At 41.8% G+C, this 13,185-nt stretch overlaps 1 pseudogene; it reads left to right on the top strand.

The window, feature by feature from the left end:
- Positions 1-11,063, top strand: part of LOC149208513 (protein DETOXIFICATION 27-like) — a 106,016-nt pseudogene extending 94,953 nt beyond the window's left edge.
- The last annotated feature ends 2,122 nt before the right edge of the window (positions 11,064-13,185 follow it).

Raw genomic sequence — 13,185 nt, 5'->3', positions numbered from 1 at the left:
GTTAAAGCCTGAGAATCCATCAAGTAATGAGATCCTTGAGGCCCCTACCACTCTTTGGAGAATGTGATCCATCTTGGGTAAGGGATAATTGTCTTTGAGAGATACTTGATTCAGATTTCTTAGGTCCACGCAAAGTCTTATTTCACCAGTTTTCTTTCTTGTAGGGACTAAGTTTGAGATCCAATCAGAGAACCTGATTGGTGCTATGATGCCAGCTTTAAACATTTTCTGCAATTCTTTTTCAATTGAAGGAAGGAGCATGGGATTGATCCTTCTCAATTTTTGTTTGAATGGCTTTTGATTAGGTTTGAGAGGGATTGTATGCTGTATAACAGAGGTATCATAGGATTTTAGGTCCTCATAACCCCATGCAAAGACATCTTGAAATTCTTTGAAAAGGTCAATGTATTTGGGTTTTTGATCAGGAGGTAATGATGCAGACAATTTTATTATTTTGGGCTTGTCAATGGTACCAATGTTGCATTCTTCAATGGCTGCATTTAAGGGCTGCATTTTTGGTTTTCTGGGAATATCATTTGAATCAAAGATGTCCTCTAGTGGAGTTAGGCCTGTTGGCAGAAAATTGTCTTTCAGCTCTATGATTTCAGCTTCAGCATTGGCCACTTCTTCACAACTGATTTGTTGAATTTGCTGAATGTTCTCCTTGTTGAAAATGGTTGGATTTAGCATTTGTTTTGCTGTTTTGGGTGATATTGGGTGATTAGTTTGTTCAAACTGTATTTGTGATTGACTTGCTCCATCAATGTCAATATTTAGTCCTGCAAATTCTTGTTGCAAAGTTAAAAAATTGTTTATTTGTATATCATCCTCAAATACTTGCCAATCTTTGACATTGTTTGGGATGGAGGGTCTGTGTTTTATCTCAGCTGTGAAACAATTGTTAGGATCCAATGGTAATTTGCAAGTACTTGCAAATGTGGCCAAACTATGAGCATGCAGATTATGGGTCCTAGAAATTTTGGTGATTTGGAATTCAGGGAAGGAGTTTAGTATTTCAGCAACAACAGACCTATAAGACCTCAATCTTTTATCATTGGTGACAAAATTTCCTTTCACTTGTTGGATAACTAAATCTGAATCACCCATGATTGAAACCCTGGCAACTTGCAAGAACTTTACTAACTTGAGGCCTAGTAAAAGAGCTTCATATTCTGCCATGTTATTTGTACATCTGAAGTTTAATCTATAGGCTCTGCCTTCTGCATGACTGTTTTCTTTATTGTGTACCCAAACTCTAGCTCCTGCTCCTAATTTGTTAACTGAGCCATCAAATTCAAGAAACCATAGAATATTTTGTTGTAGGGGAGACTTAGTGATCTGTTCATGAGCTCGACTTGTAATTTGAAGTTCTGATTTTTGATCTAGTTTGTCTTCTAGGACAGTCTCATCATTTGATTGAATATGCTTGACAACTAGAGCAGCAGCAGTGTCTAGTGTTTGACTGACTGTTGCTTCATGGGTGGTAGCTTGCTCATTAGTGTCTTCCTCTTGTATGAGTGTCTTGGTTTCAACATCATTATTTGAGAGAGTTGCAGGGTCATTGAAGAGAATGTATGAGTCTATGTCTGAATGGACAGCATATATGGGAAAGTTTTGAGGCTTTTCTTCACTGCTGACCATGTATTTCATGAGTGTTTCTCTGTATAGTCTTTTTGGTTGCCCAAAAACAGAGATGGTGGCATATGACATGTCTAATTGTAGGGAACCTTGGAGTTTAGCCCCCCATGACCTTGATAACAGCATACCATACTTGGGTGGGATATCAGCAACTACAACATCCATTAGAATTGTTTTATTTGGGTACTGGACAAGTGAGACACAGAGGTCTTTGATCAGGCCTAAGCACTTGACTTGGCTGGAATCAAAGGAGAATAAGTCCTTATATGGTCTTGTAATATCCAGGTTTAGTCTCTCCATGACTGATTTGGGCATCAGGTTGTGAGAGGCACCTGAGTCAAACATTGCATTGTGTAATATCTTGTCATGAACATGCAGGCTGACATAGAAAGGTAAAATGCCTATACCTGCTGTCTTTCCATCCACCTCTGGGCCGAAAAGTAATTCTGGGGTATCATCCAACACATTAACATCATCTTTGTTGCTAGTAAGTTGGAGGGATTTCCTGATTTGTTGTTTGTAGATGTTGTGTTTGGCCAATTCCGAGAGAGGAATTGCTATCTTCAATTTACTAATTTCAGTTTCTAGGTCAAAGGGTTTTTCGGATTGGGTCTTTTGGCTTTGGATAACATTTCTTTCCTTGTTCACTAACTCTTCTTCTTGATTCTTGTCCTGATTTTGAGGCTTGTCCTTCTTGCTCATCTCTTGAGGGGTGACACTTGGGTTAGGGTGCAAGGGTGATGCATCCATGGGCTGCTGTTTTGAAGAAGCTGGTTCAGTGACTTCTTCAATGGTTACTTCTTTTGTAAGCGAATCTGTTGGGTCATTTGGCTCTGTAACTATGGCTCTTTTGGGCTGCTGATTATCTTTTGTCCTTTCAGGCTGTGTTACATTTACAGTTCTGCTCCTTAACTTGTATTGTTTATGGACTTCATAAACAGCTGTGTCATAGCCTTGTTTAAAGTCAAAGGACTCACCTGATTTGGTTTGGAACAGCTTGATTTCATCATTCTCATGATCTTCTTGTGTTAAGAAGACTTGACTTTCACCATCTAGACCCATTAAATTAATCTGAGAATCTTCATTGGGTTCACCTGATGTGGAAGTTTCAGCATAGTTTTCTTGGAAAGGGGGTCTTATGTCTGGGTCAGAACTGGCCTTGCCAACGTTTGGATTTTGAGTTCTTCTAAAATTTGGATTCCTAGGAGGGTTGTTTTGTGGTGCTTCCCATGATGACTTTCTCTCAACTGATTCAACTCTTTCACCCAATCTCTTCATACCATTGAGTATTGCATCTAGCTTTTGATCAAAAGCTGAGGGTTCTTCTTTGAAGATATTTCTCTTTTCCAACCTTGCTCTGTTTCTTTTGGCAATCAGGTTAGCTTCCACTGTGACAACAACCTTTTGGGCCTCTGCAAGGGTTTGAGGGTCTCTTTCCTTTAACTGATAGGCCATGTCAGGGTCAAAACCATCAGGGAATTTGTACAAAGCTAAATCAGGAGGGGGTCTTAAATTTTGTGGGATTGCGTTATATACATTGTTGAATCTTGCACAATACTCCAAAACAGTCTCTTTGGGACCTCTTTTGATAGTGTCATATTCCCCAAGTATGTGCAGAGGATCTTTCTTTTTCTCCCACCTGTTAGTAAAGGCTTGATACAGCTCATCAGGAGTTGTGATGGAATTTGCATTCAGGGATCTAAACCAAGTTCTTACATCCCCAGTTAGGCTTTTAACAAACATCCTCATTCTCACACTGTCATCATCTATTTCATAGGTCTCAAAATGGTCTTGCATCCTTTTGGCATGCTGAACAGCTGTCAAAGGGCCAGTGGAGTCAAAATATGAGATTTTGGTTTGGTAGTCTTGGGGTAGAGCTGCAGCGTTAGCTGGTATTTGCAAGGGTGCATATCTGTTAGCCATATTCACAGGGTTTAAGGGGTTGACAGGGATGAATGAGACCGGGATGACTAGTATAACAGGGTTAATGGGAGGGGTAGAAACTAGGATGTTGGTTAAAGGAGTATGTGCAATGGATGAAGGTGTGAAAGGAGGACTCTGAGATGTAGAAGGGGAACTGGGGGAATCAAGGGTAGATCGAAACAGAACCTTGATTGGAGTTGGAACAAGGTTCGGGTGACCTGTTTCAGGAGTTGAATCAGCAAGGGTTTGTTGTCTTTGCTGTTTCCTGATGTTCTTAGGGATTATGTTGGGGTTATCAAAAATAGTGGGTGGATTAGGGTCAGGATTTGCCCTAGTATGCCACGGATTTTTCTTGGGAGCCAGCGTCTAATTGTTTTTGGTTTTTGCAGGAACTTTTTATATCTGCAAGGACTGGATAAAATTTTGGAAAGGCTATATATGTTTCAAAGCTAAGAATATTGACTGAAGCAGCTCTTCCCTAAAGCTGTTAATGTAACACAGAAACAGTTTTGAAGGCTTCCTGACTGATATACAGGCTTGATCTATAGCTTTGGGAGATAGATAGTAATTGGAAAATCCTAAATAGTTCCCCAGTGGAGTCGCCAATTATGTTAACACCCAGGTTGTTCCCTATGACTCCCAAGGGAATACGGCCGGGGTAACCACTAACCAATCTTTGGACTACAGTCTCTAGCCAAACTGTAACCAGAGAGGGCTCTCTCTTTATGATTTGTCTCTGTTTTGGTAGTATTTTAGGCTAGCTATTATGCTCAGGTTTTTGGTTTATGTTTTGGTTGAAGGACTTCTTTCAGTGCTTAAGATGTAGTGTTCAGATAGTAGTATAACATTGGGCAATGGAGTCTAGAGCTGTGAAATGTTTTGAAATGCTGGAGTGATGATGTTCAGACTGCAGGGCCTATTGGGTATCTCAAGCAAACAAAATTTAAACTTAAGTGGTGATGAATGGTCAGCCAACAGAAAGCAATTAAGAATTCTCCATTAAGCTGGTGATGTGAAAGTGAAACATGTTGCACAGGAGCAAACTTGAATTCCTGAAACAAAGGTCACTGTGAAAGATATATTCTGATAGTGCAGCAATTAAGAATTACACTTATCAAGATTACAGCTGAAGAAAACATTCATTAACAACATAGATTGAGCTCAGGGTATTGCATGAATAAATCCTGAAGGCTATTCTTTTTCTTTGTTGCTAAATACTCAGAAATTAGAAACATATATGGATTGTAAAAGATTGAAACACATAACAAAGAGAGTTACAGAAAACTTATTGTATTGTGAAGTACACAGGAATCCTGCAGTTTTCAACAGACACCAGAACGCATTCAACACTTCAGAACTTTGAGAAATTCCATCACTTTGTTTATTAAACTCTGAAAAGATTACAGCATAAGAACTTCTTCAAGAGAAATCAACAACAACCCCTGCAAACTCATGCGAGGGGGAATTTATACAAGTGTTACATACAAAATATCTCAGGCATTGAGTCATCTGAGAAATGAATGCGTTCACCAACTTTTCCAGATAATAGATAAGAAAGTTATTACATCATTGAATATAACATAAATGCTCTTTATGTATGTCAGAAGAAATTTTGACCTTTGGAGGCCATTGAGTCGGTCTGAAAGTTCTGCTTTCATTCTGGAACATGTGCGCTTTGTGGCTGTCGTGCTGTAGTTTTCGGCCCTGCCACCGGTGACTGTGCTTGCTGCTGTAGTGGCCGAATAGCTCGCTGAGTTGGCCCAGCCCCTTTTCTCCATGCATGCTGATATGTCAAAATTTCCCTGTGTATGACAGCTTTGCATATTTCAATGAAAAACTTGATTTATTGGTTCTGGTTTGACAGTATTATTTGTATCAACCTGGTCCAGACTTCCAGTGTGGGCAATTGATGCCTCAAAATTGCATCCATGGTCTCATCTGCCTCTGTGTATTTATAAAAGTTTGGAGGCACATCGAACAGATGATTGATTTCATTCATGATGAAAAACAGGTTTTCCACCCTGTTGTAGAGGATCTGCCCTGTTGTTGGCCCTGATTCTGCTGAAGTGCTGGGCTTTTCTGCAATTTGACTTGCAGCAAAGGCATTGACTCTCTTTGCATAATTTTTGTGGGTAAGCAGCTTTCCTGCACTGCTTAGTATGCTGGGGAGACCTCTGTTCTGCAATGCCAGGAACCTGTCCATGAATCTATTGGTTTCTGTCTGCATATCTTGGCTTCTCCTTTCCAATGTTTGAATCAGGGTTCTTAAGGTCAGGACCCTTTTGACTACTGAGATAGTCTCAGTTCTGTTGGTAATTCCAATGGTAGCCAGCTGAGAGCTTGTCCTGTGATTTAGCACATTGATCATTCTGTTGGCAGCATCCGGCATATTGCCAAGATTTGCCCTTGCTCTTTGGATCTCCCTATGTGCCTTTGCAATGAGCTCTGACTGCTCATGTATGGTCTCAATGTAATGCCACTGGTCAGTAATGGACTGGCCAATATTTGCCCATAGGACTGCCTTGAGCTCAGCTGTTACTTTATCAAGTGTGAGCTCTTTCTCCAGCTCATTTATCCTCTTTTTGAGAGCCTTTATCTCTCTTTCCTTCTCAGCTACGTTCTGTTTGGATTTATCATATTTTTCATTTATCTTAGCCAAAGTCTCTTTGGCTTGATTCAGCTCTGACATTTGAGCTTCCAGGACCTGAATCTAATTTTGAAGTTTCTACATATCCAGACTATGAGCCTACTCTGTTGTTGGTGCAGCTATTGATGTAGATGGTGCTGTTGGCTATGTCTGCTATAAAGGAGGGGCAGTGGTCTTAGGAGCTTCTTCCAGATTGATTATTTCTGGAGGAGGCTGAGATGTCTGACCTTCTTCCCTTTGTTGCAATGATGCTTGTAATGCTGCCTGTGCAGCCTCTGACTCTCCCAATTTTTCTTGAGTCTGGGTCAATTGTTTATATAGAGACACCAGTAATTGTGTGGCCTCTTGATCATGTCTCTGCTGAGCAACTTCATCTGTTTGAGGATGAATAGTGGCTGGGATCTTGAACTTTTTCCTTAAGGCTGCCATGTCTGCATCCCTTAACTTCAATATTTCTTGTATGCCCTTGATGTCCTTGGGGTCATGCCCAATCTCTATGATTATATCTTCTAGGGCCCTGATCCTGTTATCTTTTGCTTGAGAGGAGGCCCTCTCCAACTCCAGCTAAGCAGCTGTATTGTTTAGGCTATTCTCTAGCCTGTAATTGTCCAATGTCTTGTCTGCCAAGGAAGAATATACCATCTCACCCGTTTGCTTATGCAATTCAATTTTGTCCATTGGGTGGATGTCTTTGGCCAGGACCTCAAGATTGGTCCTTAAGTAGTCTGAAGCAGATTGTGGCTGCAATGTAGTTGGCATAAAGTGACTCATGATCATCTTGCCTTCCTGAACATCATATGCAGACATGAGTCTTTGTTGATTAGTGGGAGCCATTTTCAATAAATGGTTGTACAGCTGTATTTTAATGGGCTCATTCCTCTTCTTTATGTCAATGAACTGCTGTTTAATGCTCAGTTCACCCTCTCTCTGCTGGCTAGAGGAGCTGACTTCTCCTCCCACTGTCCTCTCTTGTTCCTGTTGGAAGGAACTTGCAGATGCCTCCATACTAGGTGGGCCCATGCCCAAAGATTGCCCAATAGGCATCTCCTCCTCTGAAAGGGGATTCATTCTATGCCTCTTCTCACCATGACTTATTGATGTAGTCAAGGGAGTTTCTCTGTCCCTTTTTCTGCTTATGTCCTCCTTTTGGGGAGTTTGGAGGACTGATGTTTCAACTGTTGTCTCTTGCCTAGGGGGCACCATTTCGGGTATCTGCTGTTCAGTAACAATTGGTGCCTCAGCTGCCTTTTCTTGCTGTAATGGCTGCTCTTTCTCTTGCTGCCCCTCTTGTGGCTGTTGTACCTGTTGTTGCTGTTGCTGTACCTCCTCATGAGGTGGCTGTTCTGACTCCATCTCCTTTTCCTTGCCTTTGGCAGAGGTTTGCTCAGTATCCTTGGCTACTTGCTTATTTGCTGTGGATGAAGATGCAGTTGTTCCCACTTGAGTACTTGGAAGGGTGAACACCTATGCAGAAAGCTCTAGATCAGCCATTTTCAAGAGATTTCTTCGTGCTCTTTTGATCTGAATTTGAAACTACTTGAAATTCGTTTGCAAGGTATTCAATTCAGAAATAAACATATTTAAAAGCTTCCCATGTCTTGCAGAAATGAAACACATGAACTTTTCAGCTGATTACAACCCATTTAAGCATAGCAGAATTATTTCTTTTTACTGTTTAACACATAAAAACGAATTTGTTCTGCACAATAAACCAACCACATATGCACAAGAAGTTGATAAAGCAGTTCACCCCCTCCAGGGCTACGTCTGCTGGGTCCAAAGCCTCCAAATGGGCTTGTCCTTGTTTTTATTAAATGCTCAAATTGAAAATACAGCTGAATAGAAGCATCTACAGGAGAAATAGATGGTAGAAATGGATTCAGAACACATGAATCCTTCAGGATTGACTATTGGATCACCTCCAATGGATACCTGCAACCCTGTACAGTCTTCCCAATACTGGCCCCTGGTGGCTCCTAGAACTTTCACGGCTCCAAAACGTACGCAAATGACCTCTGATGGCTGTAAGACCTGCACCAATGGCTTCAAAAGGTCGAAATTATCCAAAATCAAAAAAAAATTCGTCCAAAACCGACTTTCTGGGCCAAAGTTATGGCCATTTACTCCAGACTGCCAGTTTCCCCTAAAAGCACTCCAGCTAACTTTAGCTAACTCCAGTTAACCCCGCCAAATATGGCGGGACCGCCAAATTTGGCGCCACCGCCAACAGATCCGCCAACTGACTGCTGTTACATTTAATGCCTTCATCGGAGTGCGTGCTGACCGTTAGGTGTGCTGGCGGTTAGTTTAGCTCCTGGTTTTGTTGTCATGGTCATATGGGTATGGGGGCTGGCCCTTAGGGGCTGGCCCCCTTCATTCCCGCCCAAAACCATATTTAAACTTTATAACCACTTCGTGCTGCCAAAATAACAAATCCGCAGGCATTGGCGCAATGGTAAGGCGCTGTAGTGGCATTGCACAGGTCACGGGTTCAAACCCGGCCAATGCCAAAAATTTTAAAATGCGCCCATATGCTTCTGCTGACGTCGCCCAGGGCCACGTGGCGCTTTCCGGGCCTGCCACGTGGCGGATTTTGATTGGCTGCCAAAAATGGAATATTCCCTGGAATATTCTGTGGAATATTCCCTGGAATATTCTGCGGAATATTCCTTTTTTAAATTTTTTTAAAAAAATTCAATTTTCTAATGTTTTGGGCAAGATATTGTTTTGGCCATATCTCCCTCATACGGCGACCGTTTTCCGAACCGTTTGCGGCGCCGGAATCGGGAGGACGAGCACTTTCCAGTCGTTCAGCTGTGAACCAGTTCTGAGCACTTTTAATTTTGAGCATTTTTACAACACCAAGGACTTGAGCACCTGATCATCTTTCATTTAGTTCTTCTTGTGTAATGGGTTCCTCTAAGGTCCCCCTCCTCCATTTTACTTGGTTTGCATATTTTTCTATATGTGGCAAGCTCACATGGTTATAGCCGGAAAGCCTATACTTGAGCCTTCTCATAGATACAAAGTGTTTGGGGTCATAAGGTTTCCAGAGGAAACTGGTTTTCAAGCCAAGGCCTCCTAGCATTCTATCTGCTTCTACCCATCCTTCCTCTCTCTTGTTATAGATAAAGTGGCCAAGTTGGTTCCTGACTTTCAACTGTGCTTTCTTGCCTTTGCCAGAAAAGTGAAGCACATCCACATTGCCAAACTGCCTGAAGTATTCTAGGGCGAATAGCCTCATAGGCACATATCTGGGTAGTCTGTAGGGAGGCAATTCACACCCATATATCCTGATGACGGTGTGGTTCTGGTAGAAGTACCAGTCCCCAATGCTGTATGATTTGGATAGCTGAAGGATTCTCTGCATATCATCTGTGAGTCTTGGAGGAGGTGAGCTCATCAGCATAGACATGGCTGGGTGGATAAAGAGATCTATGAACTCACAGTAAGTATATGGAGAATCAGATATAAGGTGGAAAGCTGAGGACCAATAGACTACTGATCTAGGATTGCCATGGGCATCTACCCTTTTGATAGGAAAATGAAATTTCTCATGTTGATGGTACAAGATCAAGTGGTAGATGTAGGAGGTGTATCTGAACACCCTTTCTCTTGCCAAATTCATCAATTGCTCATGAATCTTGTCTGATATGTAGGTGGCATAGTCATAGCAGATTGGTGACTTGCCAGGAGCAAACATAAGCATCATCACCAACACAGTTTCATCAATATATTCAATTGAATTATAGCCTAAGATGGGACTAATCATATCTGCAAGGTCTCTGCCCAGCTGGTTGAGATATACATGAACAATTGGAGGGTACTTCACACTGTCAGAGTCAACGTATAACTGATTTAGTTTAGTGACTTGAGCATCTGTCAGTTTAGCCCCTTGATTTATAAAGTCTATCAGTGACAAAGGGACCAACTTCTTCTGAGTCTTGAAGCAAAGCATGTCTCTGATGGCTTCAGGGGTAACATAGAAAACAACTAAACCAAAAGGGTCAATCACAGCCCTCTGAGTGGCATCATAACATTCAGCACACAGGTGGATTAGCTTAGGGAACTGGTTGACCTGAGGGAGCTTAAAAATAGGAAGAAAAGAGTCACATATGCCCAGTACATTTGTTCCACTTTCATGCTTAGCCTTTAACTCATTCAATAGGTGAATGTGGAACTTACTGCTCATAAACATTTCTTCTGATATTTGGTAATCCAGGTCAGCTAGTGGCTTCCAATCCACTTCTCTCTGGGGGGCATTTAATGGAGCAACATTCAATGCTATCGAGGCTACTGGTGGATCCATGGTTTCTTCTAGGATTACAAATGGATGTTAATATGCAGATTAACACAAAGGAGTCTTCTTTAACAGAAAAAAGTGAATTGTTCAGGGATGAAAGATAAATGATCAGGTGCAGCAGTTGAAATACTGTTTGAAGTGTAAGTAAGACCACTGTCTGGTCTCACTCTGTCTTTTTATAATCAATAGGCACAGTTTGAGTAACTGGTTCGTGATTGCGCGAACAGAGTACAGATTTCAGTGAAAATTCAGGCAAATAAGGCTCAGCTGATGGTTTTCGGTCTCACGGTCGCAAATGGGGGCTAGGCAGAGGAAATTTGCTGGTAAAATTATAAGTTTCAGTGTCTCTTAATCTTTTTGCAGGATTTCACAGACAAATTAGGTGCATGGAGGATTAACGAGGAGAAATACCTGGTAAACAGCGAGCAACGGTCACGAATGTGGGTAGAAATGGTACGCCGGAGGTCTCCAAATCGATTCCAGCAAGGTGGCGCAGGTTTGAACGTGAAAAAGCATGCAGAGAAAGCAACAGCGAATTGGAAAAAAGTGTGAAAAAACGCGAAAATTGGCCAAAATATGGATTTTTTGGGACTTTGGCGCTTTTTTGGGATGACGTCAGCATGATGTCATCGAGTGGGGTCAAGGCCGGATGACGTCAGCATGACGTCATATGGTGATGTGGCAAGCTGCGATTGGTCCACGGGGATGATGCAGTGGCAGACACGTTGGCGCAGGGGCAGACAAAGATGCTGACGCGACGGCGGGGTGGTAATGACGTGGGTCTGACGTGGGTCTGACGTTGGACGGGCGGATTGACCGAAACCGGAAGCTGTTAGCGGTTTCCTATCGCACCGCTATAGATACGGAGGTGGTATTTGTCAGGCGTACCTCCGATATGCAGTGGGGGTGACGCGTGGCAGAGGCCTGACGTCACCCTCTGACAGATATCGGAAGGTATCTGTCGGACGTCGGGGCCGCTCCGATATGAATCAGGGCCGTCGGATCAAATGGGTCCGATCCGACGGTTGACGGAAGATTGAGGTGTTCGATCAATACGGACGGGGGCGGGATTTATTTAATATTTCTTTTGGGGATCTGCGCTCGGCGGAAAACATTAGGATATGGCAGATTTGTAATGTTTTTCAATAAAAGTAATACGACGCCGATACTTTGGATAATTCAAAAAAAATGGGTTTTTGGGTTTTATTTGCAAATGAAGCGGGTTATAGGTAAAAAGGGTTTTTTCAAGGTTTCCTTTGCCAACAAAGGGTTTAATGGGTCAAATGGATTCAGAAGGGGAAAAAGGGGTATGGCTTAGGGTTCTCAAACTGACCAGATGTCAATTTAGTCCCTGATAGTGAACATATGGCTATAATGCCAAGGGAAGGGTATTTATACAATGCTTGGGGTTTATACACCGTAGTGTTATAATAGTAGGGAAAGGGTAATCATAGGGGATTTAGATAGTAGAAGTTAGGGGTTAATATGGATGAAAAGGGGAATGAGGAGTGATATCACTAAGTTTATTTGAAAACCACTTAGCTTAGAGAGTAGATCAAAATGAAAAGAACTTTAGACAAGAAATGTGGCTTATAAAGGAATAAGAACCACCATAGAACCACAAATTCTTCCATGGATTTCAACTGATGAGGGGATGTTAGTAATGAATGTGAAAGGGGTAAACTGGGAAGTTAGACATGCTCCTCTGCTTTGCTGCAACCTGATGGAGAAGAGGACCTTCTCAATCCATTGATATTCCTTCGCAGCTATGCTACCAAACACTCATTTGACCGGAATAATATTTCTGCAACCCCATCTGCCTACCCATCTACTTGCCTAGCATTTTTTGTTTCTTCTTGGAGGGTGCACTTAGACTTGCAGACCCTTATTTGCCTTTTCTTTTCTCTGGATTTTTCCTTTTGATTTTCTATCTACTGCTACCCTTATTGCTTCCAAGGTCCCAGATTAAGCAGTTGGGAGCCTTACTTCTCTACCTAAGCTACTTGTCTGCCAAGATTAAACAGTTTGGATAGACTTCTTTCTCTATTCTGCAACTGAAAATTTAAAACATGGCATGATCCAGCTTAAGCTGTTGGACCATCCATCAAAATTGAGTACCCATCAAGCTATATACACACAGTGTGTTCTCTTTGGAAATATGGGATCTTTGCATGGCCAAAGCAGAGCATATTTGGAACTTTTCATTGCCAATCATGAAATATGAAACCTATTGGTATAGGTAGCTAACAGATACAAATGATAAGACATCCTTTTTATATAAGGAGTCTAAGGGGTCATAATATAATCAGAGCCGATATAACAATAATAATGTAAAGGCACAATAATAACAATTGTGGGCTTCTATGGGGCACAATAGTAACAATATGGGGACTACATGGGTACAATAATATCATAAGGGGGTTGTACTAATAACAATAAAGGGTTACACTAGTATTATAGGGGTCTAACATTCAAACAGAATCGTGTTGCTCTTGTTCAACCTGTTGTTTTGCAACACACTACTTTTCCAGTCGGGCCTTCTCCTTGGCCTCCTTCCTTCGCTGTGCAACCAACTTCTATGCCATCTGCTTCGCTGCATCCTTCCTCTTTTTCTCTGCAAAACTCTTCGTGCCTTTTCTTGTACTTGCAACCAAGTCAGACAGAGAGTACCACT

Source organism: Pinus tabuliformis, chromosome 1_2, assembly GCF_031772625.1.
Source record: "Pinus tabuliformis cultivar Carrire ecotype Pingquan chromosome 1_2, CPIR1, whole genome shotgun sequence".
NCBI classification, from domain to species: Eukaryota; Viridiplantae; Streptophyta; class Pinopsida; order Pinales; family Pinaceae; genus Pinus; species Pinus tabuliformis.
This window is presented reverse-complemented; position numbering and strand designations above follow the sequence as displayed.